At 39.1% G+C, this 17,119-nt stretch overlaps 1 protein-coding gene across 22 annotated transcripts in view; it reads right to left on the bottom strand.

Moving 5' to 3' along the window:
• Positions 1-17,119, bottom strand: part of RARB (retinoic acid receptor beta) — a 794,145-nt gene that overhangs the window by 699,953 nt on the left and 77,073 nt on the right. Inside the window, exon 3 of one of the 22 annotated variants that reach the window (XR_016233351.1) lies at positions 210-228. The exons of the other annotated variants lie outside the window; for them this stretch is intronic. The gene's annotated coding sequence lies outside the window, so the exon portion shown is untranslated. Of the gene's footprint in view, positions 1-209; positions 229-17,119 lie in introns of those variants that run through there. 22 annotated transcript variants of the gene reach the window in all.

Here is a 17,119-nt window from a genome sequence, read left to right as displayed (position 1 = left end):
TACTCCACTGCATCTTGCCGATTCTGAGGTCTAAGGGGAACCACAGAAATGCTCCTCAGTTCATGGAGGGGCAGATACTCACCACAGTGGTGAAGTCTCTACTTGGGATGTGAGCGTCACATACGGAAGAGCTTGGTTGTCCATCAGCTCTAGTTCTGATCTTGCTTCTTCCTAATGTGCATCCAGAGAGGCAGTGGATAATCGTTCAACCAGTTTGCTCCCTGGCACCTAAATAGGAGACCTAGATGGAGTTCCAGGCTCCTGGCTATGGCTTGGCCTCACCCTGTCTCTTGACAGGGTCTCTTGAGGGTTTTGGGGGTGTGAACTAGCAGATACAAGGTTTCTTTGAAATAAGATTTTATGGTAAAGTTGTATTATGAGAAATTTCAAGTGGAATCTAAAAATTTTGCACCAAAATAAGTTCATCTTTTCATTTCTCCATGAGTTTAATTACCTTCATGCAATTATCTAAATGATTTTTAGATTAGAAATTGAGACGTACAAATTTTTACTTCAAATTCTAATAGTGATATTTAAAGTTTGAGATATACCCTCAGAGAGAACACAAAAATATTAAGTATGTTATCACTTTAAGTCACTATTAAGCTCCCTATTTTTGACCATTTGTCTTTCTTCCTGTTTAATCTGCAATTTGCCAAGTACCTCCTTTCCAAATAGGTGACATAGAGGTCCACCTATTTGGAACAATTAATATCAGGAATTAATTTCCCATAATCTCAGGAGGTTCTTAGAGTGCCCAAATCAGCTGAACACTATGTGCTTCTGTGGCATTGCTCTCTCAATGGCTCCCTCTGCAATGCATATTTAAAAAAAAAAAAGTCCACAGCTACAGCTAGGCTTCCACTGCCAGAGGCCAGGAGCAAGACAAGCCCCTCTGCCCCTACACAGTGGAAGTTTCAACTGTGGTTTTGCTATTGGAAAGCTGTGGTTCTAGAGACTGGTGGAGCAAGTACAGACAGGTTTTCAGTACCAGGAGGCAACTGGTGACATAGCCAAGTGGTTCCTAGGGCTAGGAAAGCTCCATCTTTCAGTGGACCAGGATATAGCGCTTAACCTTGCTCTGACAAGCAGAAACCATGCCACAGTGTTTCCCTACTGGCATCAGATAAGGGTGGCGATTATCAGGGTTATATAAATGGGCCACTAAGACACTGAATTGCTGCCCATTTTTCCCCTGAATTTCTTCAAGATGGGTTTATAGGGAAGAAGCTACAGAGGTTCCCTAGTCCGAGAGAAAGGGACCCAATACAAAGCATGGACAACATTTTTTTCAGGTTCCCTTCATCCTGACCCTGTGTAGTCAACTTTCCATATCTTAGAGATCAAGAAATCATTGTCAGATGGGAAATGAGGATTTCAACCCAGAATTTTGTTCTTCTCTGTATTACCTTTTCTCCAACTCCCCTTTGCCTACACTTTCCATTGCTGGAAGGAATTTCCTTCTTATACTTGTTCCCACAATGGGCACACCAAAGACTTCAGGTCATAGCAGTTCTTCCTTCCCAAGGGCCACTTCAATGGCCTCCAGTAGCCAGAGCCTAATTCTCAAGGCCATTTGGCTCGACAGTTATGCCTTGGGCATAAACAAAATAGACTCATACTGCAATGGCATCAAGTGGGGACTTTTCTGGATGGCACAGACTAGCATTCGAAGCAGAATTATACTGTCATTCATATTGTCACCTTTCAAAAAGATAATAGGTAATGTTATTGAGCATGCATAACTTTGCCTTGTTTTTAAACCAGTTTTCTAAAAGCCAGAGTCAGAGACACTAAAGAACTACTGGGGCAAGGTTGCACTTGTATTTTGTGAACCTGATCTCCAAATAGCCTTAAGTGATTTCTTTCCTCTTTGCATGCTATGGCTAAGGATCATGCTTTATTAGGGTAATGAAACCAACCAAGCTACTGTAACCCCACCAGGCTGATGGCAAATCTTGGACTCAAACCATTGCATGCAAGGTCATTTGTATATATGAGCCTTCCTGGCAGCCATGAAAACAGATCCCCTAGGTATCATAAATAAAGATGTACATGATTCCATGGAGTAGAGGAGATGTTGGCTCATAGCCTGAGGCTTCACTTCATGATTTACACTCATTCTGTTTCTAAAAATGAAACTACTTCTCATACATCTAATATCCAAGATACAATGAGGTGCATTATCTTTGCGATATACTGATGAGCTCAGTCTGTTTTGCTACAAAATGTACATCTAACACTACTTAACCCAATGGGGTTGATCAACAGAAGAATGATATAATCCTAAGGAAGACATTATATAGGTTGATATGTGACTTTCATAATGTAATATTTTTCAGTGAATTACATAAGTAAGTTCATTTTTCCCCATGAGCCTTACCATGCTTGGGTCACCATGTTTGAAAAACATTCCAAGGAAAAGATGATGGTATTCACTATATACTGACAGTCTCCAATTTCCCACCACCCTCATTATTTAATGATCACTAGGAACTAGCTGAGTGTTCACAGAATTAAGACTTGATTCTGAAGATTCTGTGTACCATGTATATAAACACTTGAATTTCAGTGATGCCTAATAGGTTAGAGTTCTCAAAGCAGCTTGATGCATGAGTGTCAAGGAGTTTCCAAGAGGAAAAGTGGCAGGTCAGCTTCTGAGAATGAATTCAGTTTGAAAGCAGAGAATGAACTATGATGAACTGGTGTCACTGTTCACCATTCCTAAGAACCATGAACTCTTCAGCTTCAGAGAAAAAAAAATCATGGCACTGACAGCTGTGTAAATTGTCAAGGAGAACAAGAAATACAATTGTGTTCAGGCTTGCTCGGTGGCCAATGTACAAAGGTGCTACAGCGATCAGGTGTGTCAGATGAATTCTGGCAAGAAGAGGACTACCAAAAACCAGACACTAAAAATATGCTCCAGGAGGTTATCTTTATTTGGTACTATAGGGATTACCATCAAGACACCCTGAGCAGCCATCAGTGGGGAGAAATCTGCTTCATTAAATGTTGCTTGAATTAAGTCCCAGGAAATGTTAGATATCCCTCTTCCAAATCCCACTTCTGTCACTCATGTTTCATGTGTATGAACAAGCAACCCATGCACACATGCTTATCAACACGTGTGAACTTATATGCCACCAATATCTTCATTTAGTACAGTCCCTAGGAAGTATATGATACACAAAACCAATTCAGGAACTGTCATCTCAGAGTGTACAGATTGGAAATACTGGGTAAGAAGGTTAATTATGGCTCTCTCTAATGTTGATGGTTTCTATTTGTCATTACATAAATATGAACATGAAACTGAACTATCTAATCTGCATTACAAGCATAAAACTAAAATGCCTAAAATTTTCTGTGCACAGTAAAAAATTTGATTAACTACTTATAACAGGTCTTTTAGTCACTGAAAGTATGTCACTGTTCCCCAAAATACATGTGGGCTTCTGAAATTGTGCAAGTCCCATGGTATAGCAGAAAAGCTTTACTTGCTTTATGTCCTGTGGAAGTTACTATTTTCCATTCCATTCTCCATTTAAACCCCTCAAAAACCTTTAATGTCACTGAGTCTTCATTGGCACAAACACATTATTATCTCCATAGTCTGTCTCTGTTGCTCTCTGAATGTTCCATCAATGTAACACTAGTTGGCACTAACATCACAAACACTACCGCCAATATGGCCAGCCAGCCTATCAAGAACATGCCCCTACTCACCCTGCTTAGACTATTACTGCACTAAAACAAGTACTCAACTCACCTGAGGAAATTCATCAGTGCTCAAGTATATTTTTGAATATTCTCAGTGCTGAAGTATATTCTTGGAAACCTGATTTGAAAACAATCAACCTAGCAAAGAAGTGTCCAAGAGAAAGTCCATATGCCGTAACAATGACCGGCACAGGGCTGGATTGACAATCCTCGGTTTAACATTTAAGTTCTATCATATCCATTTGTGTGATTGTAGGCAAGTTTTAAGATTTGCTTTAGGTCTAGTTCCCACATCTGTAAAATAAGAACAGTCCTCATCTAATATTACTGGGGATAAAGATGCCACTCAGTAAGTAGTTAGGTACCTTTAAACACTAGCTGTTTACTTGGTTTCTATAAATGGTAGATATTTCTTGAGTTTCAGCAAGTTACTCAGCAGTAACTGTATGTAAAACACTATATATGACGAACTGGGCTGAGGACCCAGAGAAGAAGTTCATAACCCCAAGGGAATCCAACTCTGTAGAGAATACGTGAGAAGACAGCTGGGTAAAACCCCACAAAGTTTATGAGGGACAAGCCGTAATGTCAGCTAGGTTGCCCATAGACTCTCTAACTAGGAGTCGGTTGCCCATCCAGGGCTTCACAATTTCTCAGTAAAAGGGCAAGTTGAACTTAAATTTTGACACTACTTAGGGTCTGAAATCTTTCCTGGTCACTTCCATGAACATATTCCAAGCTCTATATTCTGAATTATTGTATGGAAAGTGCTACATCTCTATTTCCACTCATTGCTTTGAATCAGAACAATTCCTTTTCTCCCAGTTTGAAAATGAAGACTTAGATATTATCCAATGTTGAAATCCTTCTTGAAGTCTCCAGTCTCCGTGACATATGCCCATGAGAACTGATCCCAATGAATCCTAACTTTTCAAATGTGAATACGACAGTTCCTGACATTTGATATTCTGTCATTCCACTATGTTTATTCAGAAAATGGGTCCATCTGTAGGTATAAAATGCAATTCAAGGAAAATGGCACCCTAAAATATTCTGACACAATGTTCCATCAGCAGTCCTTATAGTTAGACAAATAAAGACAATGAAGAGCCAGGCAGACCTGTTAACATCTGCTCAAAACCTGTGCCTGCATTTCCTTGCCTGTACTAGCACTAACTCAAGCTAGAATTCATTTAGATAATTCCTTAAGCTCAGAGTGCTTAGCATGTCACATTTCCACCAAGTCTCATTTATATAATTAGTGCTAACATATGGCCCACAATCAACATTGGAGGTTTGGAATCATTTTTAGCATGCCGTTAGACCTAAAGGGGTATAGATTCAATATGGAGGGAAGAGAATTAGGCATGCAAATTCCATTTACAATAACAAGAGCGTAGCAATGGAAATTTACCCCCAAAAGGTTTGGCTGCTAATCACATAGCAAGCAGAAAGAATTACATTCTTAATAACCTTCACCAAGTGCAATAAAAGGAAATAGAAGTTTGTTTTATGTGATGCTTTTGGTTACTATTTCTCCCCTTCAACTCCAAAGAATTTTACAAACTAGGGCTAGCAACTAAGATTACCTCAACAAAATTCACTTTTGTATGGCCTGATTTAGGAATCTAAGTCAAGCCTTTTTCTTGGCATCATTTACTAATAGTTCGTGATCTACACTCTATACATTTGGTCTACACAGAGGCCACTCTCACCTTGGGGTGCATTTAATTGCCTTTCTGCTAGTGTTGCCTTAAATCCTTATTCCAAATGTTGGCCTTTCTGTAACTTATGATAGCCCAGATCTATTCTCATTTATTTTTAAAAAGGTGGTTAAAGAATGAGGTAATGAGAAAAGGTGGCTAACTGATGGAGCTAAATACCAAAGGGTTCACAAATCTAATATTGAATCTATAATTTAACAGAAGGAATCACCTTGAACACACTTCATTTCTCATTTATCAACACTAAAACTCTTGATTATAATATTTATTAGCTACCTTGCAACCTAACAGCACATACCCATTGATTCCCACCAAACTCTCAAAACTAGAGCTTTCACAGTTGAGTAAGCTGATGAGATGTGATTTGATCATGGTCATTAACAGTAAAACTACTACTCAAGCAGTACTCTATACTTTGTGTGTCTGTGGGTGCAGTCTGTTGAAATCTTAGTATAGACTAAGTTGATCTTTTGTATATTAGATAATTGAAAATGAATCTTGATGAAGAATGGGATGGGAGAGGGAATGGGAGATGGGATGGTTGCGGGTAGGAGGGAGGTTATGAGTGGAAAAGCCACTATAATTCATAAGTTATACTTTGGAAATTTATATTAAATAAAAGTAAAAGAGCAGCAATGGCAGGTAACTCCTAACTCTATGCCTTTATTTACTATGCTGTCATATTCCTGTATTCTTTGTATCTGATTTTTCTAAGCTTTTGTAGGTGGCCATCAAGTTTTTCTTGACTGTTAATCTCAGAATTGCTCCAACCTGTGCTCATCCTAAGCCACTTCCTGAAATCAGGATGCCATTGTCTCCAACTGTGAGCTAGAACAAACCACAAGGTCCATTTCATATTTAAACCCATAATTGCCGTTTTCTGAATGGTATGTTCCCAGTCTCAACAATGATGAGCATAGCTCTGTCTGGTTTACACTCATATCCTAGCACATAATGCTAGGACAGCATACGTGAGAAGTTGAAGTCAGTCAATGTCTAAGTTCAGTCAGAAATCAGGAGTTGATCCCAGTTTGAAGAAAAAATAACTTATTTATTCAAGATTTCACAGCTAACTCTTAAATGTTAATATCTATAAGAACAAGGACCCAAACAACAAAAAAGCACACTTCCACATCAATGTAGCAGTATCAGTCTAATGCTACAAAGCCAACTTTTTTCCTCTTTGTGGTGGGAAGAAAGCAATTATTCTCAGCTTGAGGATTCAAATTAGCCATACTTTTTCTCATGAGAAACTTTGATGAGATACAAAGTTATAAATTCAAAGTTGGAACGTATCCTGAAGTTTTTGGCCTCATAACCATGTAAATTGGGCAAGCTAACTTTATGTAGATATAGCTTTCTGTAGCTTCAGAATAAAAGATTGGAATCTGGATTCAAAACCCTTAAGCACTGGGCTCCAAGTGACACGTCCTACAGTCCACCGACAAGTGGTTACATATGGATACCGCAGAAAATTTTCCACCATGTTATAATCAGCTATCCAGGTCCATGGGTTCTACATCCATGAGTTAAAGCACTTGCAGATAGAAATACTGAAAGTAAAACTTGATGTGGTGGGCATCCTGGTGAGCAGATTAAGGTGCCAAGTAGGGAGCCTGCATCCCACATCACAGTGCCTGGATATCAGCCCACCTCTACTTCCCACCCAGCTTCCTGCTAATGCACACTCTGGAAGGTAGCAGAAGGTTGCTCAAATACTTGGGTCCCTGCCACCCATGTATGAGACCCCAGTACCAATCCTGGGTCTTGGTTTCCTACTAGCCCATTCCAAATTGTCATGGGCCTTTGGGAAGTGAAAAAGCAGGCAAGTTAAAAAGTATGCTCTGTCTCCTTCAAAATAAAATAGGCAGTTTTTCGAAAACTCCATCTGTATTACACTTTTTCCTCATTACTACTTAAATACAGCCTCACAGCTATTTACAGAGTACTTACAACTTAGAGATGAATTCAAGTATACAGGGGGATATGTATACATTACGTGGACATACTACAGCATTTTAATTTTCTGAGATTTTTTGGTATCTGGAGGGGGAGGGTCCTAGAATAGTCACTCACAGGTATGGAGAGATGGCTATTCAATTTAGAAGACAGTGTTTTATTGTGATTGTCTCTCCAACTGCGTGAAAACATCTTTTAATAACGTTTTCCAGGAATATCATTTAAATTAAAAGAAACCTGGTAATTCCAAGTCAGCTCACTATCTTCAAAGATACCCAAGAAGGCTCTAGTTCCCCTAGTAACTTTTAGTTCTGACAACTTTCCCTATCCTCTATAACCTTCTATGACTTTTCTTTCCACAGCTTCTTGGTGCAAAAGTGCAGCTCTGTTTCTCTTAACACCCCCTAATTCAAAAGCATCACCAATAAAAAATACTTTGTTATCCTGGTTAGTAGTGATGGAAGGGGAGTTCTATTTTAGCATGGAATGATAAAGCAGTTTAAAATTTAATCTTGGCTGGCCCTGCTCTTAGGTGTCCCTTGGGCAACTGCAACCCAGTTAACTCCTGAAGGGCCTTCCCTCTCAAAGTCCTAGCTTTCATTTTTCTTCCTAAATTCCTTCATTTCCCTAAAAGAACTGATGAGAACACATGATGCTCCAAGATGCTAAGTGAGTGGCCCAAGGTGACAAAACCATTTGGGACAGTACAGACTCCATATCCAGGGCCTATTGACTGCCAAGTCCAATTTGCCAACCTTGGTAGTAACTTGCTCATGCCTCTCCTCCAGTGTGTGTATGTGAAGTTTTGAGTTCCCAGTTACCTTAAGGACAGACTCAATTTGGTCTCCATAAAGAATGGCATCCAGTTCAATGCTGCCAGAGATACAAGACAAGGAAAAGACATAGGAAAAGAATTGAATGGAGGGGCAGGAGTTGTAACCTAGCCAGGCACTTCACTTAAATCATCTTTCTTATCCCCATCTTCTATCATAAAGTAAGAGGAAACAGAATTTCAATTTTAAACACAAAACCTAACTCCTCCTTGTCCTCATCCACATTGTCAACATCATGGACTTGTATCCATAGTCGAAGTCTTCGTGGATCTAATGAAGTTCCCACCCACTGAGCTGTTCCCATTATTTCCACAGTTGAACAGAAAGCACTATTCGGTATGAAATTGTCAAATGAAACTCCTTTTTGTGCTATGAAAAGATCAAACAGTGTACCACACCTTTGCAGACAGACCATTGTCACCAATTAAAGGAAACGTGTCTAGACTGCTGCCAACAGTGCCATTTTTCTTCTAAAACCAACAATGAAGGCTTCCAGAGCGCACTTTATCTTTACAGTCATCCCTGGAGTTCATTCGCATAGTAACATTAGAATGTGCTTTAGTGAAAGAGGACATTGTCTTGCTGGGCATCAAAATTTATGTCAAGTGAGTGAATTTCTTTTTAAGGAAAAGCAAACATGGCACAAAATGTTATCTTTGTGTGTAGACTGTTTTATACTTATTCCTCAACATGCTTTTGTATCATTTATGATCAAAATATAACCACAAGTGTATGACTGCAAAGACCTATTTAGGTAGAACCTAAATCAAGTATGCTAACAAATTAATTTCCAGTGTTCAAAGAATGAAAGGAGTGCAACTGTTCATTTTCCAAGAAGATGCTCAACCAGTGTGATGGTTCTCATAAAGGAATTAGGATTTTAGTGATTACAATAGCAGTTAATCTGAAACTAAAGTGTGCAGTTATGTAGGCTTGAAAAATGCTAAGTGTTGATAGAAGTTCATATCAGTGAAACTTTTCAATTCAAGTATCTTGGAAAAACTCGACTTTCTGACCCAATGACTACTGTCTAGGGAAAAAAGTGAAGAGACCGAGTTTACTGCAATATAGAAGGAAGTAAGTACTTGGATTTAAAAGGGCCATTTAATGCAGTTTGCATTTGTCAGTTTTACAATATTGAACAGTATGACAGTTTCTCATACAGTTGAGCACAGCATTATCACAAGATCCAGGATTCTAATTCTAGATATGTACTCAAAACAATTGAAAATAGGTATTCAAACAGATAGCTGTACATCAACATTCGAAGTAAATCAAATGCGCACCAACAGATGAATGTGATAGCTATACATACACAAATGGATTATTGTTCAGCTTTTAGAAGGGGTGAAATTTTGACACAAACAACAGCATGGATGAGACTTGAAAACATGCTGAGTGAAATAAACCAGACACAAATGGTAAGCACTATGTGATTGAACTCTGATGAGTTTCCTAGAATAGGCAGATTTACAGAGACATAAGTAGAATGGATGTCAGCAGGAGCTTTGGGAAGCAGAAAAGTTTAATTTTTTTTAAATGAGAAGTTACTGTTATAAATAACCAGAAAGTTTAGGAAACAGAGTGGCGATGGGGCACAACACCGTGCAAGTGCTTAATGACAAAGATTCATCCACCTAAAAACGTTTAAAACCATAAAAACTGCTACATTTTACCAAATCATATATAGAACTCTAAGCTTCTACTTAAATAAGAATTGAGTTAAAGAGGTGAGTCTAAATTGCTTTAATTACAGAGAAAATGAGTGTCTGCTGGGCTTGAAATAAAAATACACCTATAGGTACATTTTATACGGTGGTGTGGATGCTAGTTAGGCCGCCTGCTTTCCATGCTGGGGAACCTGGGTTCATTTTATAGCTGTGCTCCGTATTCCAGCTTCCACCTCCTAATCCAGCCTCTCAGAGACAGCAGGCGTTTGTCCTGTTAGTTGGGTTCTTGCCAACCATACTGGATTAGGTCCTTGGCTTCTAGTTTTATACCATAATGTCCTCCCCACTATTGCAGGCATTTGGGAAGTGAACTAGCAGATGCAAACTTCACTATGTGGTCTCCTCCAAATTCCAACAATATTTACCTGTGGCATAATGAAGGTGGCAGATACTCCCTAAAATGAGACCTTCAGGCACAGCAACCCTAGGAGACTAAACGGAAAACAGACAGCTCTCTCGAAAACCTCAGTTACCAATGGGAACTGCACGGCTGCCATGAAATTTTAAAAGGGTACGGAGTGGATTTTACATATATATATGATTGCCGATATTTAATATTTTAGGTGAAGAGCAAATTCATGTTTCACCACTGGGAAGGCTACCTTACCACTTGCCCTATTCTCATTTTAATATTGGCCCATTTTGAAATGTATGCATACGTTTTTCTTCACATGCATTTCCCATGAAACTTTTGAAGACCACTCGTATGTGCCTTTAGGCGTGGAGGCGTTTCTTGAAGGTACTAGCGATGAAAAGCAAGATAGTTTGACAAAGTCTGAACTTCACTCTTGGAGTTACAAGCAATTTCTGGCTCCTGAGTGGGGGCCAGAGAGTTTGTTGTATTGAGAGACCCTGCCCAGCCTACTGCCCTGAACCTAACACACAATTCACAAGCATGAAATCCAACCGAGTGCCGACTAGTTGTTCCTGGCAGAGAATGGAGGTTTGTTACAGAGAAAGATAAAAGAGCAAAAATAAAGAGAGGAAGGAAGACAAGACTTTAATTTTAGTCTCCATATGATAATAAATCTGCTCTACCAGTTGTTCAAAACCGGGGCATGCCTCAAATGAGACAATTGCTTTTTGAAGTGATAGCCTTAAATTATACAAGACTAATTTTATATTCTTTTACAGACAATAGTCGAGAGAGATTCATTTTTATTCTCCCTAACAGCTTTAGCAGTCATATGTGACTAGCACTGACGACTTATCCAGGGCCCCTCCTAGATATTTAACCTAGGAATGGCCTTTTCCTGTGGAATTTTGGCAGAGCGCACCCTACACACTCCACGGCATTTAATTAACTGGAGACCACTCTCAAGTACACTTAATTATAGGTCAGTGTTCTGACTACATAAATCATAGAAAAGGAAAGGAAATGACACAAAAGCCCTAGACTAATATAATTTATAGCTATCTGAACTAACACAGGCGAAGAAGGGTACTGTGCTATAATTAAAGATTAGGTTAGTGCCAAAAATCATAATTTTCTGCTTGGCTTTAAAAGCAAATGTCATGTTAATGACAGTTAACTTTTGATTATGCAGAGATGATTATATATAGTTTGTGGATTATCTATGCCCTCATTTTCTTTCCTTCTTTCTCATGTTGCTTTATTGCTAATTAATCCCTCTATCAGAATTCTGATTAAGGAAAGGAAGAGAAGTAGAAAATCAAATTAGTCATTTGGGCTGATTGTTAGCTGCCTCACTTAAGGCTCTTGGTTAAGCTGATGTGAACAATGCCTTTCTGAATCTCCGTCTTCTGTTCTGTGACTTTTATACTACGATTATCTCAAGTCGAGCATCTTGACAGGGTAGAACATTCGGTTACAGATCTAAAGCAGGACTGGCCTGTTTTTATGTGACTGAGTGAACTGAGGCCCCAATAATTACATTTCAGTAAACTTTACTCCATGTATTCATATGCAAAACCAATACAATCAGAGGAATAATTTGGCACCCTGTCAGACATCTTCAGGTGAGAATGCCTTCTGCAAAGCATTTCTATTCATGCTGTGTTCCAAACAGGGACCATGCACAGGGTGACAACTTTAATCATTAAAACAAATTTCCAGGGGTGGCAGCAATATAAATGCTGGGAGCCTACAAGGCTGTCTTAACGAGGTACATATTGGTCCCGTGGTAACGACACTGTTTCTCAACACTGAGGTTCCAGAAAACAATCAGATCCCCTCCAGTTTGTTTCCCAGTTTATATGTTCTCTCATGCACCTACTTGGCATGAACACAGTCTTCAAAACAAGATTGATCATGAGTAGAAACAATGACCCATCAGACAGAGCTGCCAACAGGCCTGCTAAGAATAAGCCAGTAACTTGCATTTTGTTGCCATTCAGTCCTGATTATCCCGTATTAGAGTCATCTCGGAGCAAAGTGCAAACAAACAATCCAATTTTTGAATCTTAACGAGATTCACTCATCCTGCCAGGCCTCCTTGCAAACACTCCACCAGTCCCCCACCCCATGTTGCTGTAGCAGAACATATGGCAGCACATTCTACATCCTAGGCATTGTGAGGAATCAGCACAAACCTCTTTCCCCAGTATCTGCCTATACAATTATGGATGTCAATGTTTCAAAACATGAACAGATTTCTCAAGTTACATTCACGTCTGCTGTGAAATCATAGCAGACTACAGGATGAGCAAGGGTTGAAGAGACACCAGAGGCTGAGACGCCAGGCAGCAGAGCTTCAACAAGATATCCTATTTATCAGGTTTGTTTAGACTGTCCTGGGCTTGCTTCCTTTTATTTAAGGTATTTGGTCATCTACTTTGGAGGTAACATACCTACTGCTTACCAGTAAGATGGGGAATTAAGTACTATTTTCTCTTGATAATTAGAAGGGCTCAGTGAGATAGGTGTGTACATATAGGATTGACTGAATGCCTTTGTTCTATACTTAAACCTAACAAAGAAATTTGACTTCTGTTTAAAAACTGCAACAGAGAATCAAAGTCCCTTATGGATTAAGTCAGCCAGCTATAGCCCTTTACGGATCTTTACAGAGAAAATGACAAAATATTAATAAACAGCCACCTCTGGAAAACATACATTAATGCAATCAGTCCAAAAGGAATGCAAACCAATATTGTAATACCACATGATATGGTTCGTTAAACACTCCAAGTCTTTAGGGTGCTTTTTGGAATTGCAAAATATTTGTCATATCCCCACTGTAATTTGGTACTCCAAAATACTATTAACTTTTAAATATGCCAATTTGCTTTTTGCTGCTTGATAAATTTTGGTTGTCATTCACGGACTCAATTCATGTTATACTTTACAACAGTTCCCTCCAAAAACTTTCCACTGCAACAAATGCCTTAATAAAAACTTGAAATAAAATGGACTTTGGGCTTTACAATATAGGAATACAGCCAAGTATTTTCTTCTTTGATGGTTATTATCATTTATAGCAGTAACAACTTCTGTTTTCATTAGTAAAGCAAACAAAACTCATGATAACTAAACATAGCTGTAGTATAAATAGCGTGAAATAAGCAGTTTCATGTGGGAACCCCAAGAGGACACAAGTTTCCATTAAGGATGAGACTTGGAGCTTTCTCATAAGTTTCTATGGGCCAGTAAAACTCTAAAAAGGAAGAAATCCACAGGACATGGTATAAAGCCCTCAGTTGATGCTCAACTAATAAAGACAAAAGCAATGCAAGTGTTCAAAGTCATCTAAGCAATGTATGAAGAGGGACTCCTACCAGAAAGAGCTGCTGGATCATCTGTGGGCTACCTGGTTCAGGCAAGAAGTGCTGGAAACTGTACCCCTCATCAAGCTGGAACAGCAGCAAGCAGCTCTCAGACCAGAGAGGGCAGCCTAGTACTTGGTGTTTCACTTTGGGGAAAAGCCACAATGAAAGGGCGCTGCTTTTCCCTCCTATGGCAACCGATACCCAGGACACAGCTGAATGTCACAAGCCACGATGAACACAAAAACCTCAGACAAAACCTTTCTGGCAAAGTGACAATTGAAAAAGTCCCATTATTTATTATCGCACTCTTCAAAGTGAGCTCCACAGAGGCTGTGGGAAGTCTACTTAAAACTGCATAAAGGTGCCAAAGATATTAAGAATGGTTTTTACATTCTTATTAGAAGTCATATAGTTTATTACCTTACTGGGGTATACAAAGAAATATAAATTCACAGCTTTACCTGCATATAGTTTATAACACAAATTTTCTTGTTTAATATTTTGTCTGATGCTCTTTATACTACATTGTGTCTTACCATACACAATTAAACCAAAGTAGAGATTACAGAAAAAGCTACCAAAAACATATTGATATTTTGGCCTTATTTCTCAAGTCAATTGTTTCAAAGATTGCTAACATAGGGCTGGCGTTGTGAGTAGCAGGTGAAGCCACCACCTGTAACTCTGGCATCCTATACAGATACAGGTTCCAGTCCTGTCTGTTCCACTTCCAATCCAATTCCGTGCTGGTGGTCTGGGAGAAGAACATGAGACAAGTCAAGTGCTTGTGCCCCTATACCCATTTAGGAAATCCAGATGTAGGTCCTGGATCTTGGTTCAGTCTGGCCCAACCCTGGTAGTTGTGACCATACTGGGAGCGAGCCGGTGGATAGAGCGTCCTTCTATGTATAATTCTTTCAAAGAAGTAAATGTCTTTATCTAAACAAAAGGTTAAAATGGCTCTTATCTAGGGTGTGTTCTGATATCAGAGAACTTCTTGCATTTCTGCTCTTAGAGATCAGCCACGGATGCACACAGTACAGAGTCCCCCACTGGCTCTAACCATCGGACAACACTGCCTCTCTGGCTGAGGTCGTGACATATAAAGCTCTGGTCAAACACAAGACTGAAAGGTGAGATTCACTGGAGAATCTAACAAAACTAAGAAGTTTGCAATTTTAACTGACTTCTTAGAAGTTCCTTAGTTGTGCTTACAAACTTCACTGAAGGATGATTTTTAAGTAGGAAAATTTTCTTTGACATTCTAAGCCTAACAAATTCATTATTCTAGTATTTCCATGAGGATCAGATTTGTAGTACAATACTTTTACTGGTGTTGCTCCTGAAATAAAAAAACCAATTCTTGTTTAACAGACTGAAAAGATACATGATTTGAACCTATGCTTTCTAGGAGTTGCTTATTTTCCATTATTTCTTATTAAAAATATAGTAATATATAGGAAAATAACTTTCAAGATGTTTTTCTTGCTCTATTTTGCTTTCCTCAGAATTTGATTTATGACACTAGAACTACACATTGAAATATTACAAATCTCCATCACTTAACTATTCTAAAAAGATCTCTTCACCCACTTAAATGAATCCACTAGTCCTTTCATTTAAGGATATTTTGTTGGTAAATTATGTGGATTTCTTCTCTAAGCAGGGAAGAAAATAAAAACGGGAGATAAACACCACCATGAATTCAGTCAGTGGTAGTGTTCCTCAAAGTTCCAATTAATTATGGTATGATCTCATGGGTTATTTCTAGGTTTACAAGCAGTATTTTCCCAGCCACTGATTCAAGTCTGTTAACATACAGTCCTTTCTGGAACACCTACTAAGTGCAATGCTATGGGTCCCCATATGTACGTTTTTACTTCCTAAATATATTAATTTGGAAAAATCTCAACCACTTAACCATGACAAATATACAGATGACTTTGGCAGCAGTAAAAAGAAAGTAACAAATATTCAATAGAAGACACTAAGAACACATTTAATGAGCTCTTAGAGGGACTGCTGCTAATGAAATTAGTCTCAAACTAAAGCAATAAAATACTTATTAGCAGCTTAAATGATTCTAGTACATAGTCCATCGTTACACAAATGAGTGTTACAGCAATTCCCCTTCCTCATGCCCCATGTTCCTGTTGCAGTAGAGTTGAGGAGGAGGAAATTCCAGTCTAGTTTTAGGATGGAGATTTCAGAAGACTGCTGCGAGTAACTCTCTGCTTCCTCTCCAGATCACAAGAGGTTGTATCACCGAGTATGGGAGATGAACTGTGAGGACCATCGCTTCAATGTCATAAGGGCATGTGGTACCTGGAGCAGTCAAAGATGAAACTTTCCCCCCACTCAACTCCCGAAATAGGGTGTTTCTGTTCAAGGAAATCAAAGGTTTCCAGCGATATAGTGTGATACTCCATTGGAATCACTCTTTTTTTCTACTAAGTTCTATGCAAGGAGATGTAAATTGTTAAACTGAAGTCCCAAACTGACTACATGGGCAATACCCTGTAAGTTACAAAGAAACAGAGCCCGGTCTGACATTTTCTGGCCTTGGGAAAGCAATCACACGCCTCACTGTCATTGTACAGAACCTTACTGAATCCATATTATAGGCTTCTGGCAGCACTGCCCGGGGTGGGCCCACTGAGTCCAGGGTGCACCTACTCACACTGCAGCAGATGAGAGCACCTAGTCGGGTTGGTGTAAAGATGTGTGTGCAGATCCTGCACAGACGTTTGACAGCTGGGGGAGCTGCTCAGTGCCAACTGGTGCAATTAAACCACCAGCACTTTCTGCCAAGTATTTTTGTCAAGCCTGGATTATATAGAAAATAAGACAATTCCTTGTCGATCTTATGGCACTGATGACGTTTCACCTACCCTTGATGGGTCTGTAAAACTATGGCCAAGGTTGGGCAAGGGGAAGTCAAGATTCTTCCACTACACAGCAGCCTGTTCATAGTGTTAAGGTCTCTTCATCTTGTACCCTAGCCATGGAGCGAGTCTGAGAAATAAGAAACAGCAGCAAGTGGAAAAGTCTTTAACAAAATGCCAAGAAGTACAACCTTTGCTTAGTATTACTGGAGTGTAGGGCAATTTTCAGGCGGCAAAGATAATTAGGTGCATCATTAAAAATATATGCATGGAAAATAGAGACATTAATTACATGTCTATATTGAGTTCAATGAGGCATGGCGGAGTAGTTATAAGTATCCACTGAGCAGTCAGACTACCTGGATTTCAATCTCAGATGCTTTACTTACAAGTTGTGTGATCTTGAGCAAATTATTTAAACTTTTTAATGTTTAGGTTCCCTCATCCCTATTGGGATGTGGATCTTACAGGGCTGCTGGTGAAGACAGTAGTTAATATGTGAAAATGTGGTAAATATGGTAAAGTGTCTGGTATAC

This window comes from Oryctolagus cuniculus, chromosome 4, assembly GCF_051225735.1.
Source record: "Oryctolagus cuniculus isolate XC-2025 breed Fujian yellow rabbit chromosome 4, ASM5122573v1, whole genome shotgun sequence".
Classification (NCBI taxonomy): domain Eukaryota; kingdom Metazoa; phylum Chordata; class Mammalia; order Lagomorpha; family Leporidae; genus Oryctolagus; species Oryctolagus cuniculus.
This window is presented reverse-complemented; position numbering and strand designations above follow the sequence as displayed.